Here is a 10,695-nt window from a genome sequence, read left to right as displayed (position 1 = left end):
TGGAATGGCTGGACTGTCAGGGCACCTCTTGTCCCACAATTAGCCACAAATGTATGCAGTGTGCAGCTGTCCCTAAACCATTTTCCACGTCACGGGGAGTACGAGTACAAGCAACACGATCCCGTCGACGTCGACGTCGACTCATCCAACCCACCCACCACTTAGCGGGCCAGCGTAATTATTGGTTGGGGGCTGGGGACCAGGCCACCGCGTCATCCGCTCACGTATGCAAAAGATTTTCGTGACGAAAGTCCAGTCGGACAAAGTTCAGTGACCGAGCCAAAATGCAGCCACGAAGCCCAAAATTAAAGCCAAAACGGATTTTCATTCAGTGCCGGGCCGCTGTCGTCTCTCTCTCTCTCTCGCGCTTTAAAAATAAATGCGAAACTTTTACAAATTTGTATTTTTGTTTATTATTAATTGAACCCGCTCTCGGCCAGGGCGCACTTGTCCGGCCAAAAGCAAAGCCCAAGCCCGCGCCCGCGCTTCGGCCTGAGCCGCCGCCCCAGTCACAGCTCAGTCGCGCCCCTCGTAAACTTTGAAACCGGCCTGGCCCGAGACGACTGCTGCTGTTGTTTAAAGCACAAACGCCGGCAGCAAAGGTTCGATTTCACTTTCGCACGCTGTCTCGAGAAAGGTGGGAGGGGAGGACGAGGGGGAGGGGGAGGAGCAGGCGCATCTGGGGAGCTGGAGCCATAGCTGGAGCTGAAGCTGGAGCGGATGGGAATGGGGGGATTGGTAGGCTGTCTCTGGCTGTGACGCGGGGTCTGTCATGTGTTCAACTTTGCCGCTCTCACTTGCTTTCTTTCAAATGAGACTCTCTCTCTCTCTTTCCTTGGAGCACCGGATCTGTTTCCTTTTGTATTTTCATCGCTACACTGCAATAAATAAATAATGTATTACAATATATGAGATATATCATTAAAGCTAATTTTAAGCTTTTTTCTTTAGTGCTGGGCAGGAGAAACTTGTGGAATTTGTCAGCATTTTTCAGAGAGTTCTTTGGTCCTCTCCTGTCATTGGCCACCCCCCAATCTTTTGATTTCACGGGAATTTACCCACCAATGTATCGCGATGTCGGGTATCGTATCGTACCAGCAACCTGCTGCCGCAGCAGTGAATGAGGTGAAGACAAAGGCAAACATCATGCAAAATCTTCCTGCATTACACAAACGCGGAAGGTTTTCGCTGTACTCGCACATTTCATGGATTTTCCAGCGCTCCAACTGCATTTTCATGGCATTTTCATTGATGTTTTCAAGCGTGCATGTGCCCGTATGCGAAACTAGCAGTTAAATTAGCAGTTTTTGCCCGTTGCCTCCGCTCTGCACTACAATTTTACACTGCAGTGACTGACTGTTTGGGGATTTTTTGTGTGTTGGTTTTCGGTTTTCTCCGTCTGTTTTTTTTTTTTTTGTTTTTTGTTGCAATTTATAATTGAGTTGCAATTTGGCATGCGAGCCAAGAAGTGGCCGGGAGTCAAGCCTCGAAACTATTTGCGGTATGTCGGAGATTTTCGTGGAACTTGCATGCGTATTCGTCATCAAGTAAAGATATGGGAAAAGGTATTTAAATTGACTGTGTTTTGGGTCAAAGATTCTCCTCTTAACTTAACCCTTGTGTTAGGGCAATAAAACAGATATATATGTAGACCCTGCCTAAACAGGACACAGGACTCCAAAGAAGACTATGAAGAAAAAGGCCACTACCTTAACCCCCAATGTCAGTCGGGGGTTATGAACAAGTAGTCATCTGTATTTATATCGCATTTATATCCTAAACAGAAGACACAACCCCCAAGATTACACAAACAAAAAAAAGCTCAAAAACGGGCCATGATCAAAAGCCGGTAACAACCGAAACACAAATCAAAACGCAGAAACGCAGAATCCAGAATCCAGGGCAAAAAGCCAGCACAGAATCCAGCCTCTCGAAATCTGTGAAAATGTTGCCGCACGCGATCGGGACATTCGTATTCGCATTTAATTTCGATTCATTGATACACAGCCTCCACTCCCGGACAGAATGCAGAAAAAAAACCGCCTTCGCCTCGGCACAGTTCCAAATTAAATAATACGATCTGATCTGGCTGTGTGTGTGTGTGTGTGCGCGCTCCTTATTATTATTATATTGTATTCCACCCTTTTTTTGCGTGCTGCCCAGAGCGGCGATTTTTTGTGCCATTTTCTTAGGAATTCCTTGGCACGCAGCAGCAGCAGCAGAAGCCGAAACCGAGTCCGAATCCGAGTCCGGGTCCATATCCCCTGTCGCATGATCAATCAGAACGTTCCATCAACATTCCCCGATCTCAATCTGAATCTGGATCTCAGGGGCATATTGACATCCCAGAGACGCGTCGTAGTTCACTTTCCTTTTTTTGCGACGGCAGCTGTCGAGAGGTGAGGGGCGGCACGTGCCTAGCTTCTGCTTTCTTCACTTTCGTCGTCGGTGTTCTCGGGTTACCTTTCGGAGTTACCCCTTTCGGGGCCACGCCTACAGTCGTTATAGCGCACACTTACGCAAGGCGGATATTGATTTCGGGATTGTCAGTAGATTGTCAAAGGTGGGGGTGGAAGTGGAACAACTACTACTACGAGTACGATTTCACGTGCTCCCCGTGTGCCCCGTGTGCCAAAGAGCCCGGCTGACTGCGAGAATGACATCTGCGTGTGTGCCCATTGTGTTTCACTTTTCATCAAACTTATATTAATAAGTTGCTTGCGCCATAATTAAACCGAATTTGATATTTCCGGCCCGGGGGAGAGACACTTGGTTCACTGAACCCATGAAAAATCCTTGAACCCACGACCAAGACGCCAGACGAAATAAATATTTTGTACATATGTATTGCCAATAATCTATTTCAAACAAAGAACCAGAAAAATATAAAAAAAGTTAGAGAAGCGTCGCGTCTGCTGCCCTTTTGGGTTTTGGCGGCACCCTCACAAAATTATTGACCAGCGTTCCATCCATCCATCCATCCCGAAAAAAACGCAAAAATGGGAGAGAAAACGAACAAGAAGTCGGACTCTGACTGACTTTTGATCTGGACTTGTCTGTCTCTTTCTGGATCTGGAAGGAGGATGGCGGATGGGGATGCTACCCAAATATTTCTGTTGGTCAGGAAAGGACTTCTGTGCGGTTTGTTCATATTCGTTTTTTGTTAGTTTTTTTTTTTTTGTATCTGTATCTGCTGCCGGTCCTTCTGCCCCTCCACATACACACACACACCCATCTTTGTATTTCATTCTAATCAACAGGCTGCAAAACATATAATTCGAATTTTTGATATTTCATCTGACCATTTTGCCGAGAAAATTGCATTTAAACGCCTATTATGCGCTTTTTATTTGCAACCCATACTTTTCTGCCCGATTGCCCTGGCCTGGCTTGGCTGACTCAGTCATGCAAAAATACAAATCATTGTTTAAGTATATACTCCTACCATACCTACAATATTTAGGTATAATGCTGATAAATCGCCACAATACATGGATAAATATGGTTCATATTTATACGTCTACTCGTATATGTACAATACATATGTATATTCGTACTTACAGGCCGCTCTGTCAACTAGTCGGCAGCTTCCTGCTTTGAGAGTTAATTAAATAAAGTCGTAATATCGTTAGCAAATAAAATAAATTGTCTTCAATTACATGAATGACATCCAAGGCGCAATCTCTGGTGATTGACCTCTTTCAATGTGGCATTCTTGGCTTGATTGCCCCGAACTTCGGCAGGAAGATAATGAAATTGTATATAAACTTGCACATATGTACATATACTCGTTCAACCCCGCCGATGCACAGAGACAGAGACGGCTGTGGCTATGCGCCATGCACTTAATCAAAAAATACGACAAAATCAAGTGTAAACAAAACTGCATCGCAGATCTCGACTCGAACTGGCAGGCAGCATCGACACCGACTCCGATTTCGAGACTCCGACTCGACCGATCGGGTGCATTGAACACATGAATATATCTGGCAACAAAACAAAAATTTAAATCTCATTTATACATATACATATGCATATTGTATATATGTACTAAAGTGCACTGCAAAAATAGTTGCCTGTTACTGTTAAATCGTTTTTAAGCTTAAGTTAAATAAAGAAACGATTACGATTTATTTTTTTTTACTGAGAAGGAAGCTAATACAGAAATTGTCTTGCACTGGGAGGGATTTCAGATACTGGAATATTCAAATGTGTTTAAATTAATTCGAGGCATTAGCACATATTTTAGAATGTGGTAAATTTGAGAGGTTTATGTACTTCCTGTTAAACCAATAAATACGAGTAATTTTCGAAAGATTTATTTAATCACATTAATCAGAAAATCAAAAAGTAAATACATCTTTTTCTGAATATTTACAATATTATAAAACTACTTTTGCCTCGTGTTAAATAAAAAGTATTAACAATTGAGATATATATCAGTCTCTTATTATAAAAGTAAGTTATTATTCCGGGATTTCTTGGGTAGGACTAGCTAGAAGTTAGAGTCTGAATCCCTTGACAGACTACTACTAAGAATATTACTACAATTATTGCTTTAAATGCAATCTATTATTATGATTATGTATTGCAGTTAACTTTTCATCTTTCAATATTATACAATATTCTCCGCCAATGATGATCAGTTGTCAAAAATCGAGCAAAATCGATCCAGTTTGGCTAATATTAGAATCAAGATAAGTATATACATATAATCATATATTGTATATGAGTCTATAGACCGACCTGTATTAGAATTGACTTTCGTCTTCTAATGCGATGTGGTTGACCTTGACGCTCTACCGAGAGTTTATTGTCCTTTCAATAGAACACGCTAAATAAACTCGAATTTTAGCAGCCGTACATATACCATACATGCCATATATCTTTAAATTTATACATTTTCGTATACATATATACACAGTTTATACTGCACTAATTCTGCGACGAACTAGTTTCGACAAAACAGATTCAGATTTCAATTCCGATTCCGATTGCGATTCTGATTCCTGAATTCCGAACAATAATAAGATGAGCGAGTAAAAAAAAGTCCACAAAGTGCATATAAAAAATGTATTTAAATCTACCCACAACCCGAACTGTGACTGCTGACTGTTGGTCGTCTCCAGTTGAGGCTCCCGCCAGATGCTTCGATGTTGCATCCCGCTGGTGCTCCAACCCTCTGTTCCAGCCCCAAGACACTCGCTGCTCCTCCTCCGTCCGTTCTGTGCCCCCCGATCATCATCAGCTGACTGGATCTACGCGCGCGCCTGTTTAATTGCATCTGCGTGGGCCTCCTGCTCCTTCCCCTACCCTATTTTGGGGGTATCTGGGCAGTCGTTTGTAGTATCTGTGAGATTTTATGCAAATTAAACAAGTTCGCTGCCAAAATATTGCCGTCTGCGTTGATTTGTTGTTGCGCTGCTGCTGCTTCTGCTGTATTTGCTTTTAATTATTTATTTGCATTTATGTGATGTGTGTACAGATGTGTGTACACTGTGTACAGGTGTGTAGTATATAAGATTGTGTGCGTAGTCAGTGTAAGTAGTTTGGCTAGTCCCTGGCACCGGCACCGGCACCGGCACCGGCACCGACACCGACACCTGCACTGGAAGCTTTGTCGTGGTATCTGCCCAAACCATTCCATACCATAACAAAAGCGATTCCATCAACCCAAAAACCAAACATGTTTCATGTTTTTTGGGCGTTTGCTGCTCGAGGGATGTCTCTGTTATTATTGATTAGCTAAATTGTTGTTAATTAGTTTGACTTTGAACTTGATTTAGAGCTTGTTTGGGGCAAATGTGTCAATAGTCGTCTATTCGGGGGGTTCATCAGTAGGCGCTGTCGATCGGTATAAAGAACGAAGCCCAGTCACGTGTTGGAATATTAGGTTAAGAACTTTTGAAGTCTTTTTGTTGGAGCTGACCCTGAGGCATCTCTTGCCACCTGAATCCATTGTGATCTTATATCAACCGTATATCATATTGTATAATCTTTCTCTCTCTCTCTCTCTTGTTATCCAATTTCCAGTGTAGCTTTTCAGGGGGTAGTAACTGGCACTGAGTATCCCCCATTCATGCCCTAATTGCAGCCCAGTGGAACAGATTCGAGCGTTTCATGATCATGACTAAGGTCAGATTCATAAAAAACCGCATATACTACGAGTAGACCCAATTTAGCGGACAAAAGTACACTCTCGAAATTTGTGCGCAAAGAAATTAAAAGCGAAATGGAATTGTTTATACAAATGCCGACCAGACCAGGCCAGGCCAGACCAGACCCTGCATTTGCATAAACATTTGCACGTTCATTGTGTATCGCGAGGTTTGTGGTTTTTGGTGTCCAGAGCCGAGCCGAGCAGAGTCGTATCATGTGGACGTTGGAGACCCTCGAGCAGATAGGTGCTTCCATTTTCAAGGGTTTGCCTTGTCTGGCAGCTCGGATTTTCCGTTTCCACATTGAACTTGAGAGCTCTCCGATCCGATCCGATCCGATCTGCTCGGTCTAGCCCTGGTGGTGCAGAAGCGAATCCAATTCAATCCATTCAGGTGTTGTCGGAGTCGCTTGGGGAGTCACTTGCTGCCGGATCTGAGTCTGGTGCTTTAGTGCATAAATCATGCGCGTCCGATGATATCACGTGTTATAATTAGAACGATGCATTTTCACTTTTTTCACATCCCAACCCCAACATCGAGATCAAATGTCCGTATCCGCGTAGGGCTGGGTTGACAGCTGAAAATCGTGATATTTGATGTTTGTATCTTTCATACAAATGGCCTGGAACGATAGCCTGACTGTCGGGTGGGGAGGGGCATAAGACGGGGGAGCGAAACCCCATCGAGCCATCAATGGAACCAATGCCCGTAAAGTGTCGTTCATTATGACCTCCTGTTGCAGTTGCAGTTGTTGTTGTTGTTGCCGGGTTGTTGCTATTATTGCCATGGTTCTTGTTACAATGTAATCGCTGGCGGCTCTTTAAAATATGCACCAGCTATACTGTCAATAGCTAAGAGTACCTCTGGTCGGGCCAACCACTCCACTGAGAACTGGAGACTCCAGCAGCCAGCAGATAGTGGCCAACACCGCCACCGCCACCGCCAAAGCAGCAGCAGGTTGACCATGAGAACATGTTATTAAATTACTGTAATAATGTATTAAGTATGTAAGAATGCTACAAATGTTAATATGTAATAATAATTGTAATAGGTTGTTGCTATATGCCAATATGCCAAACGGACCAATCTACTCGACTTTGGTCAACAGTCAACAGTCGGTTTACTCCCATTCCCCTTCCCCTTCGCTGCCTGCCTGCCATTCTACGCACTGTAGTACGAGTCTGTTGGTCAGCGGAACTCGCATTTGACATTTTCATTTTCAATTCCATGAAAGTGTTAATAATGCACTTATGTGAATATGTATGTATATGGATTGGGTGAGTGAATGAGTAATATACATGGGCGGTCCGTATCGTATCGATATCGACATCGATGATACACATACGAGTATTTAATTTATGGCTCCATCATTTGCGTCACCCCCGGCACAGGCTCAGCCTCAGCCTCATCTTCAGGCAGGGTTGGGTTCGATTCGGTTCTGTTTCTGGCTGTTAGTGGGGGGGTGGGGACAGGAGGACTCAGCTTTTTTTGGAAAGGGAAATCCAGAACGGGTCCAGCTTGGCGCAAAAGTGTGCCGAATTCGTGAGTTAATGGCGCACTCTGAAAAGATACCTAAAAGCTACCTAAAATATGCAGATTTCCATATCCTTGACATAGTTGTATTTGTAAAGCCAACACAAAAAATAATGGTCAGGAGACTTCTGAATATACCAATTACTTTGTATCTTCATTTAATCCAAGGACACCATATTCCTCACCTATGTAATATCAACATTTCAATTCGCAAGAACTATTGTCTTTCGAGAGCGGGGTATCCCATGCCATGCCTAAAAATAAAATTCTTTGTAAATACTATACTCGGTGGCTATTATCTATTCTATGAATGTTATTGACGTTGTGTACATAAATCCCTTAATTATATGCAAACATTCTGATGGTGGCTTTCATCAAGACGTCTTAATGTATAAATATGTTAATTAATTTTTTCCCTCTTTATTAAAATTGTTACTGGTTGAGCATTCCCGGTGCGCATTTGCTTTCTTCTTCGCGTCGTCGATGATTATTTTGGGTGTTATGCAATCAAGACGATAATTTCAACATTTCTATAATAAAAAAAGTCCATATTGGAGGAGGAAAAAAAAACAGTCAAGGATATGCATATCCAGTTCTGATCGGTCGATTGCTGCGGTCTGTATCGTATTTTATGAGACTTTATTTATGTGCGTTGGGGTTTCTTGTCTTTTTGGTGTTTTTTTTTTTTTATACAACGACTGCCGCTGCCAACGAGTTAAACTTGTAAATAAATATAATTATTTCGTCGGCGGTGCTCAATTAATTAATATTATTTATAAATTGGCTCAACTGATGTTGAACAATTGCGTGTGTCTTGTTGGGTTTGGTTTGTTGGGCTTATGTTCATTAAATACTCTAATTTATGGCAGCTGCTCTGAGGTGCGGTGGCGGTGCACAACTGTGTGTTTCTTCTCATTTTGATATCTAAATTAGCATTTTGTCTGTCATTTCCCAGCTCTATCTATGGTGGCAATGGGGTATAGGTCTTCTAAGTGCGTTCATATTTTTTATTTGTTATTTACTCAATTGCAACCAATGGCCAAACGGTAATAGACCAAGACCAGCGTCTAGACCTGTTGTTTGCTTATCCGCCCACACTAGCCGATCATTAAACATTTATAAACAAATTATGTCAATTTCAGTGTAAACATGATATCGAATCAAATCCAATCGCACCATCCTCAAGTCGCTGGCTGTGCATCGAGTGCAGACACGGTCTGGTCTGCATCGGATCTGCAGCCTCAAAAATAGCAAATATTGAATTGCTGTCTGCAGTCTGTTGTCTGCAGTCTGCAGTCTGCTGTCTGCAGTCTACAGTTGATTCGGATTACGGACCAAACTTTTCCGTTTTCAGCTGTCAGAGATTGCCGTTTGCAATTTCGTCTGAATGCAGCGTCGTGTCGCGTCACCGTCAACATTTAGTTTGGCTTTGCATTTTGTTACTTGAGCTAAATTACAGCGCATGAAATACGGAAGTTGTTATTGCTATTACGGCATTGATTGCAACCTGCACTTACAGAGGGAAATAAAGATACGTATACGTATACTTATACGTATATAGAGAAAGAGAGAGATACATATAGTACTATATACATAGATACTCATTGAGAGAGCTGCACATGTAGATAGATGATGCAGGACTTTGGTAACAGAGCAAAGGGCGTGTAAGTGCTTGCTGGCCCAAAGTTGTATGCTGCTAATTTTGATTTATTGCACATCGCCTTCTATGGCATTTTTATCTTCTTAATGCTTCCTGTTCTCCATAAAATCTGTGTCTCTGTGTGCAACTATGACTAGGCCGCTTTTGTAAGTGTTTGTACAAGTAAAGCCCCGGTTCTCTCCCGCTCATTGAGACTGATCTCGAGCCCCAGATCGAGACCGACTTCGAGATCGAGCATAGCGCGTGTTATTTGATATTGAACTTGGCTTTGGCTTTGGCTTTGACGCTTACGCCGGGTGTGTGGCACGAGCTCTGTCGCGTAAACTCGCTCTCGTTATTGTTGTTTTTTCCGCTGCTTTTCGTCTCATTCTAATTTATTAATTATTTATTTATGTTGTCAGCGAGCACGATACTCGCCGTAGGTGGTAATGGTTAGGCAGTGCAGGGGCACTGGCAGGCCTGGTCGGGCGGGGTGGATTGGAGTGGCGTGGGGCATATGTGTCGCATTTTGTGCATTAAACGCCTTTGAGCAATTCGTATGGTTATCGGATATTACTTATGCAAAAGCCAAACTTTTAATGAGCCACATGTTTTCGTTCATGTCTGGGGGTGAACGTCATCCTATACCTTTATTTTGGAGGTTTACCAGACATTTTTTGAACTGAAAGTCAATTAATATTTAAAGCCTGCCTAACTGGCTCTTGTGTCGGCCAACAAGTTCGAGGCTAGAAATTTGTAAATTTATAACTTATACGAGTAGAATCAGATCCAGAAAACAGAGCACCATCAGACCCACACTTTTCTTAATGTTTAACCTCCTTAGGGACTAAGACTAGGGTTAGTTGTCGTTCCAAAGAGGTTGAAAGGTTTCTCTAAGGAGGGTAATTATACGGAAATATAAGTGAATTATGACCTGATGAAGGATGATCCCTTGAGATGATGATATCTCGGTCCGAGAAATGTTAACCCGAAGTCAATAATTAATTTCCACATCGATTTTATTGGAATCTATCTGATATGTTACAAATTAAATAATTTGAATTCCAAGCTCTTCGGTTTCTAAATAGATCAATGTGATTGAAAAAAGTACAATTTAAAAGTACTCTCCATCTCCCCTGGCTAACGTCATAAGTATTCCGGTTTCGGGTATATTATCCCAAAAAGAGTTGGGAGAGGTGGGGGAAGGAGGTACAAATAAACAAGGTAAAATACTTGTTTCGCTTAAAATACGATAAAGTAATTAATTGGTGCTAGTCTGTGCAACAAAGAAACCTAATAACAATAAGAATAATGTGCACATCTCGGTCTCGAGAGTCGTCTGGCATAGTCCCAAGACTATGGCGG

Source organism: Drosophila pseudoobscura, chromosome 2 (assembly GCF_009870125.1).
Source record: "Drosophila pseudoobscura strain MV-25-SWS-2005 chromosome 2, UCI_Dpse_MV25, whole genome shotgun sequence".
NCBI lineage: Eukaryota > Metazoa > Arthropoda > Insecta > Diptera > Drosophilidae > Drosophila > Drosophila pseudoobscura.
Note: the sequence above shows the minus strand (reverse complement) of the source record.